Source organism: Triticum aestivum, chromosome 7B (genome assembly GCF_018294505.1).
Source record: "Triticum aestivum cultivar Chinese Spring chromosome 7B, IWGSC CS RefSeq v2.1, whole genome shotgun sequence".
Classification (NCBI taxonomy): domain Eukaryota; kingdom Viridiplantae; phylum Streptophyta; class Magnoliopsida; order Poales; family Poaceae; genus Triticum; species Triticum aestivum.
Genome location: NC_057813.1, coordinates 572161730 through 572174145, shown reverse-complemented (window position 1 = coordinate 572174145; position 12416 = coordinate 572161730).

Genomic DNA, 12416 nt, shown 5'->3' with positions numbered 1-12416 from the left:
ATTTCATTCTAGAAAACTACCGCCATCATCATTGCTGCCGCCACCACACATCTTAGTCAAGATGTCCCACGAGTGAAGTCCCAATATTTTCTTGCCTTCTCGTGCATTTTGCTAGGATCCATCCATATGATAGCACGTCATCGGCCACCCTCTAGTTCCTTTGCTCCTTGGCCGCCATGGCAAACTTTTGCTCCTCAATCTCAATACTTTTTCCTCGGCCTTCAATTAAAGTTTTTCCTCCTCAAGTTCAAGTTTTTCTTCCCCGCTAGCACCTTTCTATCCTCAACCGTTGCCTTTGCCTTCCACTTCTCCTCCATCAACTTCATCTCATAGAAACTAGTCATCTTCTCCTCCTTCCGTACGGTCGTCAATGCCCTTTTCACCTTCACCATTTTTAAACAACTCTTATTCGTATGCTCCAACACCATCATTATTCTTGGCATGCCTTGCATATTTTGATCCATCCCGACACACATGAGGAGTGGATGGGTTCTCTACCAAGTCATCATCATCAACATTGGTGTTGAGACTTTGCCTCTTTGGTGTGGTTTCAAAGTTTCTTCTTGCCCACTTCTCATATACATCAATCTCCGAGTAGCAATGGTGCAAAGTAAACGGTTTGGAGCCGTTTTTCTTGTTCCTTTATTTGTAAAAATATTACATGACAGGCTCATACTCGTTGATGAGAACTCCACTTGGCGGCATGAGGTTGACCTGTGCAACACATCATGCCCATTGGTTGCATTGGTCTTGGGTCAAAGTCCAACCATGTGTGAGAGACCCGACTGTGTGGTTGGAGGGAATGGCCACATTGTTATTGTAGTATCCTCGATCCTTTGCCAACATTTCTCCTTTGTGCGGTCGACACCGACCATGGCATCAAGAGAGATGGCGAGCCAACCTTCACGTACAACATCTATCTTCCTCAATCTTGTAGTTGCACGACCTACTCCTCTTCTTGTTAACTTGACTCTCCTCCACCTCCTCGACCTCCTACACCACCTCGACATTTCTTGTTCGGATATGGTATTGACATGGAAATGCCGATGAAGCTGAATGAGTGTCTTACATTAAATTATTCCACGAAAGCGACAAAAACATCATTCAATTGCTCATTACAAAAGCAAAAGCAAAGAAACAACCTAGCAATCAATACTAAATCATCCATCATTTTCCTAAGAAATTGCAAACCAAAAAACGAAAAAAAACTATGCAGGCATATCCTCACGCATGTCGTCCTTGTTCATGAACTCGTCTAAATCCGGGGGTTCCTCGGGCGCAAGAGGTGAAGGGGTAGCGGCAGAGCCACAGGATGTCGCGTAGTAGTCGTTGACGTCGCACGAGGTTGAAGGGGAAGCAACGGAGAGGCAGCAACCTTCTTCTTCTTTGTCGTCTTTGTCATGATGTCGGCCGCCTCGGCCGACGACGCGCGGCCCCGTTTGCCGATCAGCGTCTGCAAGGGCGGTGCGCTGGTCGCGATGGCTTGAGTGGTGAAAACTGCCGCCGACGAACCACCGTTGATGAGGTTTTTTTCTTGTGCCGCCAAATTCACGGTCGGCAGTGGGTCTTCAGCGCCGGTGAGGTTGCCCAGGGGTGCGACGAGGGAAGGGTTACCCAATCTGCTGGTCATTGAGGTTGGTGCGGGAAGTGGCGAGGCAATGACGTCAGGGTAGGGCAGTGAAGCTGCGGGCGAGCGAGAGTGGGCGTGACTTTCCTGAGAACGCCCGCAACTGAAATAAAAATGAGCGAGTGGGAAGAGGTTTGGGGGAAGCAAGTCATTTTTAGGGGAAAATGCATATAAGGGATTTGCTAGATACCCCTTAAACCCTAAATCTTTTTCTCCTCATATATAACTTGTAAGGGATCTGCTAGGGATGCCCTTAGGAGGCCAAAAGACTATACTTTGTGGTTATAGACATCTCCATGCTAGTAAATCACCTCTCTTTATGATGAAAGTTTTAAAGTTACGTTCTTATGTCTTGCCTATTACTCCTATAAAGGATGCTGGATACCCTGCCTCCTAGGGCTCTTTGAGGGCGATGAGCCTCTGTGTCGTCCGTTCCGTGGTAGTGTGCCGCGAGGGCCTCTCGTGGACTCTCCATGCCATCCGATCTGCCTGGACAGCGCGCGCCCGAGTGGCCCGCTTCTGTAGTCCATCATGGGTGAACTGCGAGTGCGTGCCAGGGCCAGCACCATTGGGCGAAGTCAGGTGCTCCCGTGAGCTACCTTGCGCACGACGAGCCAGCCGGACTCACCTGACAACATCATCGCCCTTCACCGGGCTGGGTCGGTCGCGACAGGCGCGCTAGCCGAGTGCTTGCATGGCGTGTGAAAACCGGTTCATGCGCGCGTGGCCCGGCTGTCAGCACCGTCGCCTCGTGCGGTTTTGTCTTGGGCTGCTTTCTCGGCCCCACCCGGGCACGGGAGGGCGGTGGCTCGTGCCAGCCGGGCTTGCGTTGCTCCCGCGGAGCTGTCTCACATGTGGGACTCGCTGTCAGTACCATTTGCACTGTGCTATGTATTTTGGGGTTGCTTCATTGGCCCCATGATGACACACCGACCGCGCGCCTGATGAGTTGAATAGGGCCCACGGAGGGCATACCCGGTTGGTGTGGCCGAACCGCTCGGCAGGGTAGGAATATGTTGGTAGGCGGGCTTGGAAGCTCCGACGTGAGCCGCTGTGTGGCAACCCAAGATCCGTTGGCATTCGGGTCTTTTCCCGAGGCCACTTACATTTTTCTATAAGTTTGTTATTTTCTCATGCACGACGGACACAATGCACACACAGGGGCGCGTCATGCGTTTAGGGTAAGAGAGGCAGGGGGACGCCGGGGGCGTCTGACGGCTCGTTCCGATTTCGTCGGGAGAGGTTCGATGGGAGGCTGCTGTCGCCGCACCATACCTGAGTTTGGCCTAAAGATCGACTTCCATAAGAGTGCAATTTTCTGCTAACAGGTAAAGTAGTCGAGGACCAATGTAAGAACTATTTGGTTCCGAAGCTGGAATACTCACTTCGTCATTCCTATCCATTATCACTGTCTCTTCAATTATTAAGGTGTGCAGGGAATCGAAGACCAGTTTGAGGAACCTTAGCCGTCGTCGCACGATCAACCATCAAGGTCAGATAATGGGTTTTCACCCCGAGAAAGTCCGATTAATCTTCAAACAATGCCTTGAGCAAGGAAATCAATAGAGATCAGCCATTGCCAGGTACAATCAATAAAAGTCAAATGTGAGTTTTCACATCAGAAATCAAGACTTGGTACCCAAAAGAACACCACGTAAAACAAAATCTCCATGTGTTGCTGTCCCCACTTGCCAAGAACACTGCTGCAATACACCGATTGTCTAGCTTATGGTCGTCACACACACGCTTTTGAGTAATTTTGACGTAGATATATGCAAATGAAACCGCGTTCGCGGAACTAGCAGTGAAGCGTCACCTTCTGCCCCTCCGTTGGGGTTCTTTCTCCTCCGAGCCTTGTCGATCTCTTCAACCACAACCGCCAAGAGGAGAGATCTAGACCCCCCACCCCGCGCGTCGCCCCCGCTCGGGCGACTCGGGCGGGATTGCAAACCCTAGCCGTCGGGGGCTCCCAGTCCTTCCGTCCCTCCCTTCGCCGCCGCCGAAGGACGCTGCCGACCTATAGCCCAGGGGCTGACGACAGTGGCGGGGGCCTTCCCTCTCTCCTACGTCATGGGGGCGGTGCGGAGCCCCGCGGCGTGGGTGGCACGGCTGATCTGGCCTTGGTGGCACGGTGGGCTGCCTTCCAGCGGCGGCGGTTGCCTCAGCCTAGGGTGGCGATGGTGGCGGGTGCGGCAGCCGGCCCTGCTTCGGGCAGCGGCCTTGGCGGCGTCCGGCGGCGGCGACAGACCATCTGACCTCGGATCGGTGGTGGCGGCATGGAGGGCCTGGTGGTCGGGTCGGCACCATGCGTGGTGTGCCCTCCGGACAGATCTGATCTGGCCGGTGCAGCCTGCTCGATGTGCGGTGTCTTAGATCGGCGGCGACCCGTGCATACGATGCTTGATGGAGGTTCTTCGTGCGGATCCGGGTGAAAACCTCGTACTCGGCTTGATGCCGAGACCGGCGTTGGCGGCACCCTTTTGTGTCATTAACTTCTTGAAGGCATCACCGTGGAGAAGCTCCAGACCTCTATCCGCTACCTCCAGGGGAAACCCTAGATCAGTAGATCGGATGACGGCGACGCGTTGGTGTCGCTTCCTCCTTGGGGGCATCATTCTTGGAGGCTTACACGGGATCGAGGGACCAGTGGGCGGCTTTTTTGGTGGAGCGATGCTTCATCCTACACATTGATGACGGTGGATCTCGGCGGCATGGTAAAGTGGAGACTCGGCGCCCGATGCGCGGTGATGGACTCACGCAGGAGGAGGCAGTTGTCTGGCGTCATGGTGGCGTCGATGGCAGAGTGGCCTGACAAGGTAGAAGCCTCAATATCTGCTCCGAAAGACGGACCTGTGGAAGATGGCGGCGACGACACATGTGAATGCATCAGGCCAGTTTATGCCCCAGACCCGGTATGTGGCTCGGTCGGGGCTTCTGGCTTTTGATGATAGGCTTAGGTGAGTGGTCCGGGTATTTGGCCCAGGTAGCACCCCTTCATCATATGAATATGAGTAGTGGCATATGTTGCCAAGATGGCGGATTCATGCATATTATTGTAATACTTTGTAAGGTCCTCAAGAATAATCAATAAAGTGACCGTATGCATCTCCCAGATGCAGAGGCAGGGGGTGATCCTCCTTTTCTAAAAAAAGACCACAACCGCCAAGAGCATCAACCACGGCACCCTGGTAATCGCTTACCGGACGTACCCAATTGTGTCGCTGTATTGTGTGGTTGAATCTTCCCATGAACCTCGCTCAGGCCCGCTGCCCTTGGCGGTGATGGCGCCGCACCTGAGGCAACATTGAGGCCCCGACAACATTGTGGATCGGGAAGGCAAGGGAAAGGTGGCGGCCATGACGGTGATTTAAGACTGGGGTTGGAGGTGGGGAAGAAGATGCATGAGAAGAGGAAAAGGACGCCCCGCGGCCGCTGTCTGCCACTGGAGGGCCTCCTCTGATGGCGGCGAGGGGATTGACTGCATTGACGAGGTCTTTGGTGTGCGGCGGTGACCCGGGAGGCAGACGTACGAAGTGGTTTGATGCCGAAATAAATAAATTTGGTGTGGTATATGTGTATGGAAGTTGTGTTAACGAAAGACAACATGACCAAGCAGAGAGCATCACGAATATGTTCATCAGTAAGGGCCCTGTTCGGGATGAAGGATTTTTGCTGGAAAATTGCAGGAACTGAAAACAGAGGAAAGTTATTAGAACTAGCGTTCGGTACAAGGGAATGCAGCGCTGAGTTTCCGGCGGAAAGTTTCTATTGCCTCTACTTTCACAGAAAAGAAAACATCACGGCGAGCTCTTTTTTTGGGCGGAAGTCCGAGGCGAAACGTAGGAAACGTCAGCTCAGACCATGGTCTTGCCTCTGTAGACTTTATCTCTGGACCCACGTCTGCCACATGCGTGGAATAAAGAGTCTGTTTGGGACTACTCTGCTCCTTAAAGTTCAGCTCCGCTTCAGAAAACACGAGCCAAACAGGATAGCTCCACGATATGCCGCTCCACAAAAAAACTAGAATTTATGGTAGAACTTCTCATTTTTTATGAAGCTCCTTAGGGGGTGCTTCAAAAAACTCTAGAAGTTGGAGTTGGGTGAAAATTACCCACCACTGCCACCAGTAAGTGGATACCCCTTCGTTTCTCCCACCTCAATCAATCAAATAGATTCTTTCCACCAAATTTTTCATTCTTGAAGCTGGAGCTAGAAGGAAGCCAAACATTTTTTTGGATAGTGCTATAACTTCTGGATGAAACTGCTCCAAAGTGGATTTAGTGAAGCGAAACTGATTTTGGTGAAGCGGAGCGGTCCCAAACAGGCCCAAAGTCTCTAGTTTATTTGCACTGATGGGTCCCAGTTTTGTAGTCCATCACACGCCTCTATTTATTTCCTTTGCTTAGTTTTCCCACAGTCCGAACGTTCATATCCCAAATCTTTTCCGTACTTTTCGTTCCTCTGTTTTGACACTCACTCGCGCTATTCCTTCGGGGAGCTCCTACTCAGCGCTTCAAGCGCCCGTTAGCGCTGCTGGCGCTCGCAGGCGCGACGTAGCGGGCCGGCCAGAAATCTGCTGAAAAATCCAACGCGATGAAAAAATTACAGAATAAATCAGGAGAATCAGGACTCGAACTCCAACCGCTAAAGTCAACAGCACAGAGTCCTAACCACTGGACCACTCTTGACTTTCTTGTGTATAGTCTACTTAACCTCTTCTTCAGTACAAGTTAATTGACTTGAAAAAACTTTCATCTATTCTGAATTTAGAAAATCTCGAATTTGAAAATAGTTCACGAGGTTATGAAAAAAGTTCATCCAATTTGAATGAAAAAAAATCACGAATTCAAAAGTAGTTCACTGGGTTTTGAAAAAAGTTCACGGATTTGCAAAAAAATCATTGATTCTAAAAAAAAGTTCACGTATTTGAAAAAAAGTTCATTAAAATTGAAAAAAGTTCATCCATTTTGGAAAAGTAGTTCACTGGGTTTTGAAAAAGTTCACGGATTTAAAAAAAAAGTTCATTAAAATTGAAAAAGTTCATCCATTTTGAAAAAGTAGTTCACTGGATTTTGAAAAAAGTTCACTGATTTGAAAAAAATTCATTAAAATTGGAAAAAGTTCATCCATTTTGAAAAAGTTCATCAATTCTCAAAAAAGCTCACAAAATTTAAAAAGAGTTCATTGATTCATAAAAATAAAAATAAGAAATGTTCGCGCATTTGCAAAAGAAAAAGGAAACAAAAGAGAAACAGAGAATAAACAAGAAAAAGAAAAAATACACGGGCATCACGATCTTTGGAAAGAATCTACTACCACTATAAAAGCAAGAGAGGGGCAGATCCAAACAATTATATCCGTCCATCTACAATATCTAATGGCCTATAATCCTTTTGTGTTTAACACAACAAGCCACGCATCAAGTCACTAATCCTCGAATCTTAACCCTGCCCACACGTTCGAACAAAAACCCCCGCTGCGCACGCACGCCCCGCACCACGATTCCCCACGCCCCGCACCTCCTCCTCCCAACGACCAGAGCACGGCCGGGCATCCGCCGCCGCCGCCTGCCCATCCACGCCCTCCTTCGCCGCCGCTCCACGGCCGAGCCTCCATCCTCCTCCGCCGTCGCCACCGTGTGGGACTTGCCCACGCGAGGCGGCCACCGGCGAACGTGGCCGCACCCGAAACCGTGGCGCGCTGCCCAATGTGGAACACCGGTCTCTTCCCTGCCGTCGGTGAACTCTCTGCTGCCACGTCCGCCCTCGTCCGGCCATATCTCCTATGGAACAGGCTGCTCCATCCATCAGTACCTAGCCACCATGGCGTCTCTTTCCCTCTCAATCCATTCTTCTATTTGTTTTTCAGCGGGAGAAAAATGCATCGCACTCTGCAGTCCCTCCTCCGGCAGAGAGCCGCACCCGGCCACCCCCGCTCCTCTGGCAGAGCCCGCGCGCGACCGCCGTCGTTCCTCCGGCAGAGGCAACGCCGCGCCCAGCCGCCCCCGCTCCCCCGGCAGCGTGCCTCACTGTGACGCCCGGATAATTAAGCTACAGTAATTCTCTGCTAATGGTGCCACGTCACTTCAATTACTGTTGCTACTCTCACGTTAGTTCGAAATCAATTCAAATTCAAATTCAAAATCAAGCAAACAATAAAAGTTTTCAAATATTAAAACTAAAATGTTCAGAGTGAACCAAATATTGCATAGGTAATTATGGTGGAGAAACCACACTTTTATAAAATAGCTAAATGCTCTAAAATAAATAAACAGTAGCTAAAACCAGTAATTAAATTCGTTTTATAATATATAAAATGTTAAACTAAATTGTTTGGGCGCCCAAGTTATTGTGGCATTAGAATAAGTAGTAATACAATTTTAGGAACTAATTTTATAATTTATAAAACTAACATAAATAGTAACAAAAAGGAAAAAAGGAAAATAATAAAAAGTTAAAAAAACAAAGCTAAAAAAAAGAAGAAACAACAGACCCCCCCCCCCGCTGGGCCTCGTGGCCCAGCTGGCCACCAGGCCGCCCCACGGCCCAACCGGCCGGCCCACCCCATGGCCCCTTAACCCCCACTCCCCACCGAACCCTAGCCCCGACACCACCCACTCGCCCCCACTCACCCCCGTCTCTCCCCCTCTCCTCTCGATCCCATCTGGATCGGGGAGGGGCTCAACCCCGCCGCGCCTACCGCGTCGCCCCCGACGGCCCGCCTTGTCTGCCGCCGGCCGAAGGCCTCCCGTCGCCGGAGCCACCACGCCAGCCCGCCTTCCGTCTCCTCCCGCACGGCGCCTGCCCCCTTGACCCGTACTGGATCGGGAGCTCGACCCCGGCGCCCCGATGCCGCTCGTCCTCGTCTCGCCACCACCTCGCCGGCGCAGCACCTCCCGGCCTCCTCCCCCTCCCTCGGCTGGATCTGGATCGGGGAAAACCCCCCTGATCCCGTCGCCCATCGCCGCCATGACCTCGCCGCCCCGCGCCCGGAGAACGCCGCCTCACCGGAGCCCCTCCCCCGCCGGCCTGCTTCCCCGCCGCACGTCGTCCCCGACGACCTCCTCGCCACCCCGCTGCCCTGACCCTACTTTCTCCCCCGTGAGCTCCCTCCTCTCCCCCCTTTCCCTCTGTCGCCGACGCCGTCCGCACCCAGCCGCGGCCCCGCACAGCGGTCGCCACGCCCGACGGCGCGCGTCGTGCGCCCCTCGCGCGTCCGGCCACCGCACTCGCCCCGCGCGACGCGCCATCGTGCGCGAGCACGCGCCCGCCTCTTCCTGCCTCCCCGCGACGGCCCCGCTCCCTCCCGGTCACGCGCCGGCCACCCCAGCTCCGACCCCTCCGCCCTGCGTTAGCCGTCGTCCCTCCGCCGCCTCCCTTGGCCTGGCCGCCGGCGCCGGCGTGCGCCGCGCGCCCTCGGGGTTGCGCCCGCACCCCCCTGCACACGGCGCTCGACGCCCGTTGTGCCCGCTCGGACGCACGCCCGCCCCCGAAAGCCTGCGCGCCCGTTATGCCCCTGTGGGCCGATGGCAGTGGGGGCCCACACCCCCCAGAAAGTTTTAATAAAAAAAAGATTAAAAATAATAATAATAAAAATAAATAAATAAATAAATAATAATTAAATTAATTAATTAGTTAAAGAATTAATTAAGCTAATTAATCACAATTAGATTAACCTAATTAACTATTAGTTAATTAATCAAACAATGACAGTGGGGCCCACCCCCCTAATTAATTATGGTTAGTTTAATTAATCGGTTAACTAAAATGTGTCACTGACCAGTGGGACCCACTGGTCAGGTTGACCAGTCAACTCTGTTGACTGCTGATGTCAGCATGACATCATGCTGATGTCATTAATCTATTTTTCAAATTAATTAAATAATTAATTAAATTCTAGAAATTAATAAAATCTTTAGAAAATCATAACTTTTAATCCGTAACTCGGATTAAAATATTTTCAACATGAAAGTTACTCAGAACGACGAGACGAATTCGGATACGCAGTCCGTTCGTTCGCCACACCCCCCTAACCTATCGAACTCGCAACTTTCTCCCTCCGGCTCCTCTGCCCGAAAACACGAAACACCGGGGATATTTTCCCGGATGTTTTCCCCCTTCACCGGTATCACCTATCCCTGCGTTAGATCACCTCTAGCACCGCATTTGTCATGTTATGCTTTGATTGCTCTGTTATTTATTATGTTCCTCCTCCGTTACTTTTTCCGGTAGACCCCGAGGCCGCTGCCGGTACCCCCTGTGATCGACTACGGTGTTGACGACCCCTCTCTCTTGCCAGAGCAACCAGGCAAGCCCCCCCCCCTTGATCACCAGATATCGCCTATTCTTCTCTATACTGCTTGCATTAGAGTAGTGTAGCATGTTACTGCTTTCTGTTATACCTATCCTGATGCATAGCCTGTCCTTGTTACCACTGTTGTTACCTTTACCTGCAATCCTATATGCTTAGTATAGGGTGCTAGTATTCCATCTGTGGCCCTACATTCTTGTCCGTCTGCCGTGCTATACTATCGGGCCGTGATCACTCGGGAGGTGATCACGGGTATATACTATACTTTATACATGATACATGTGGAGACTAAAGTCGGGTCGGCTGGTGGAGCACCCGCGAGTGGATCTTTGAGGCGGAGCGACAGGGCAGGTTGAGACCGCCTAGGAGAGAGGTGGGCCTGGCCCTGTTCGGCGTTCGCGGATACTTAACACGCTTAACGAGATCTTGGTATTTGATCTGAGTTGGCTACGAGCTTATACGCACTAACCATCTACGCGGGAGTAGTTATGGGTATCCAGACGTCGTGGTATCAGCCGAAGCACTTCAGACGTCAGCGACGGAGCGGCGCGCGCCGAATTGGACTGGAACGCCACTAGGCTAGGTCTGCTTTCGGCCGCCCACGCAACGTGCAGGTGTGCTCAGGGCGATGGGCCCAGACCCCTGCGCGCTTAGGTTTAGACCGGCGTGCTGGCCTCTCTGTTGTGCCTAGGTGGGGCTGCGACGTGTTGATCTTCCGCGGCCGGGCATGACCCAGGAAAGTGTGTCCGGCCAAATGGGATCAAGCGTGCTGGGTAAGTTGGTGCACCCCTGCAGGGAAGTTAATCTATTCGAATAGCCATGATCTTCGGTAACATGACGACTTGGAGTTGTACCTTGACCTTATGACAACTAGAACCTGATACTTAATAAAACACACCCTTCCAAGTTCCACAGACAACCCGGTGATCGCTTTTCTACAGGGCGACGAGGAGAGGATCGCCGGGTAGGATTATGCTATGCGATGCGACTGGAGATGCGACTGGAGATGCTACTTGGAGATGCTACTTGGAGGACTTCAATCAACTCTCTTCTACATGCTGCAAGACGGAGGCTGCCAGAAGCATAGTCTTCGACAGGATTAGCTATCCCCCTCTTATTCTGGCATTCTATAGTTCAGTCCACTGATATGGCCTCCTTACACATATACCCATGCATATGTAGTGTAGCTCCTTGCTTGCGAGTACTTTGGATGAGTACTCACGGTTGCTTTTCTCCCTCTTTTCCCCTTTCCTTCTACCTGGTTGTCGCAACCAGATGCTGGAGCCCTGGAGCCAGACGCCACCGTCGACGATGATTCCTACTACACTCGAGGTGCCTACTACTACGTGCAGACCGCTGACGACGACCAAGAGTAGTTAGGAGGATCCCAGGCAGGAGGCCTGCGCCTCTTTCGATCTGTATCCCAGTTTGTGCTAGCCATCTTATGGCAACTTGTTTAACTTATGTCTGTACTCAGATATTGTTGCTTCCGCTGACTCGTCTATGATCGAGCACTTGTATTCGAGCCCTCGAGGCCCCTGGCTTGTATTATGATGCTTGTATGACTTATTTATGTTTTAGAGTTGTGTTGTGATATCTTCCCGTGAGTCCCTGATCTTGATCGTACACGTTTGCGTGTATGATTAGTGTACGATTGAATCGGGGGCGTCACACTCACAACGGCTCCTACGCGCTCCTCCGCCGCTGGACGCCGGCTCCTGCGCCCAGGCGCCGCCCGCTCACGTCCGGTCCACACATTTCAGCTCACGTCGCCGCCGACCCTCCATACCTGCCCGTCAAAATCATGATCGTTGTGATCAAGTTTTTATCTTCAGTTATATGCTTGTACTGAATTCTTCACTTCGCCCTATGGTTTTAGAGGAGTGTTCTCCATTCAATGACCTGCCTGATAATGGGAATGCAGCCCCATGTGAAAATCTGCGAAAATAACTGAAGAATGACATCCCGAATGTCAGATGATAACATAATGGAACAGGTGTTTTGCTGAAATATTGGTGCCTGTTTCTCAGGAGGATCTCGTAATGCCATAATCCATAGTTTTTCAGTAAGGTGAGTGGTTTCTGGAAGTACATGCGTCGCATGTCCATGTACTCCTACCATTCACATTATCAAGTGCATTGATGACAGCATCAAGGCCCTCGCCGCCTGCCCGCCTCATCTCGACAAATTTAGAGGCGTGCGGGAGCTGCCACAGCCGCCACCGGGAATGTGGGCGCATGCGAGGCGGCCACTGACGAACAAGGTCGTGCGTGAGCGCGCAGCGCGGCGACTCAGAGCTCTCTGACACTAGCATACTGCCGGTCAGTGCTCTCCTGCCCAAGTCTTATTACTGAATTTCAAAATGCTTGCACAATTTCTATATCAATGAACACAAACAAGCAGTGAATGGATTTCCCCCCTATCATCTTTTCCTGAATACAATTTCTATATCAATGAAAGGACAGACATTTTCTTTCTA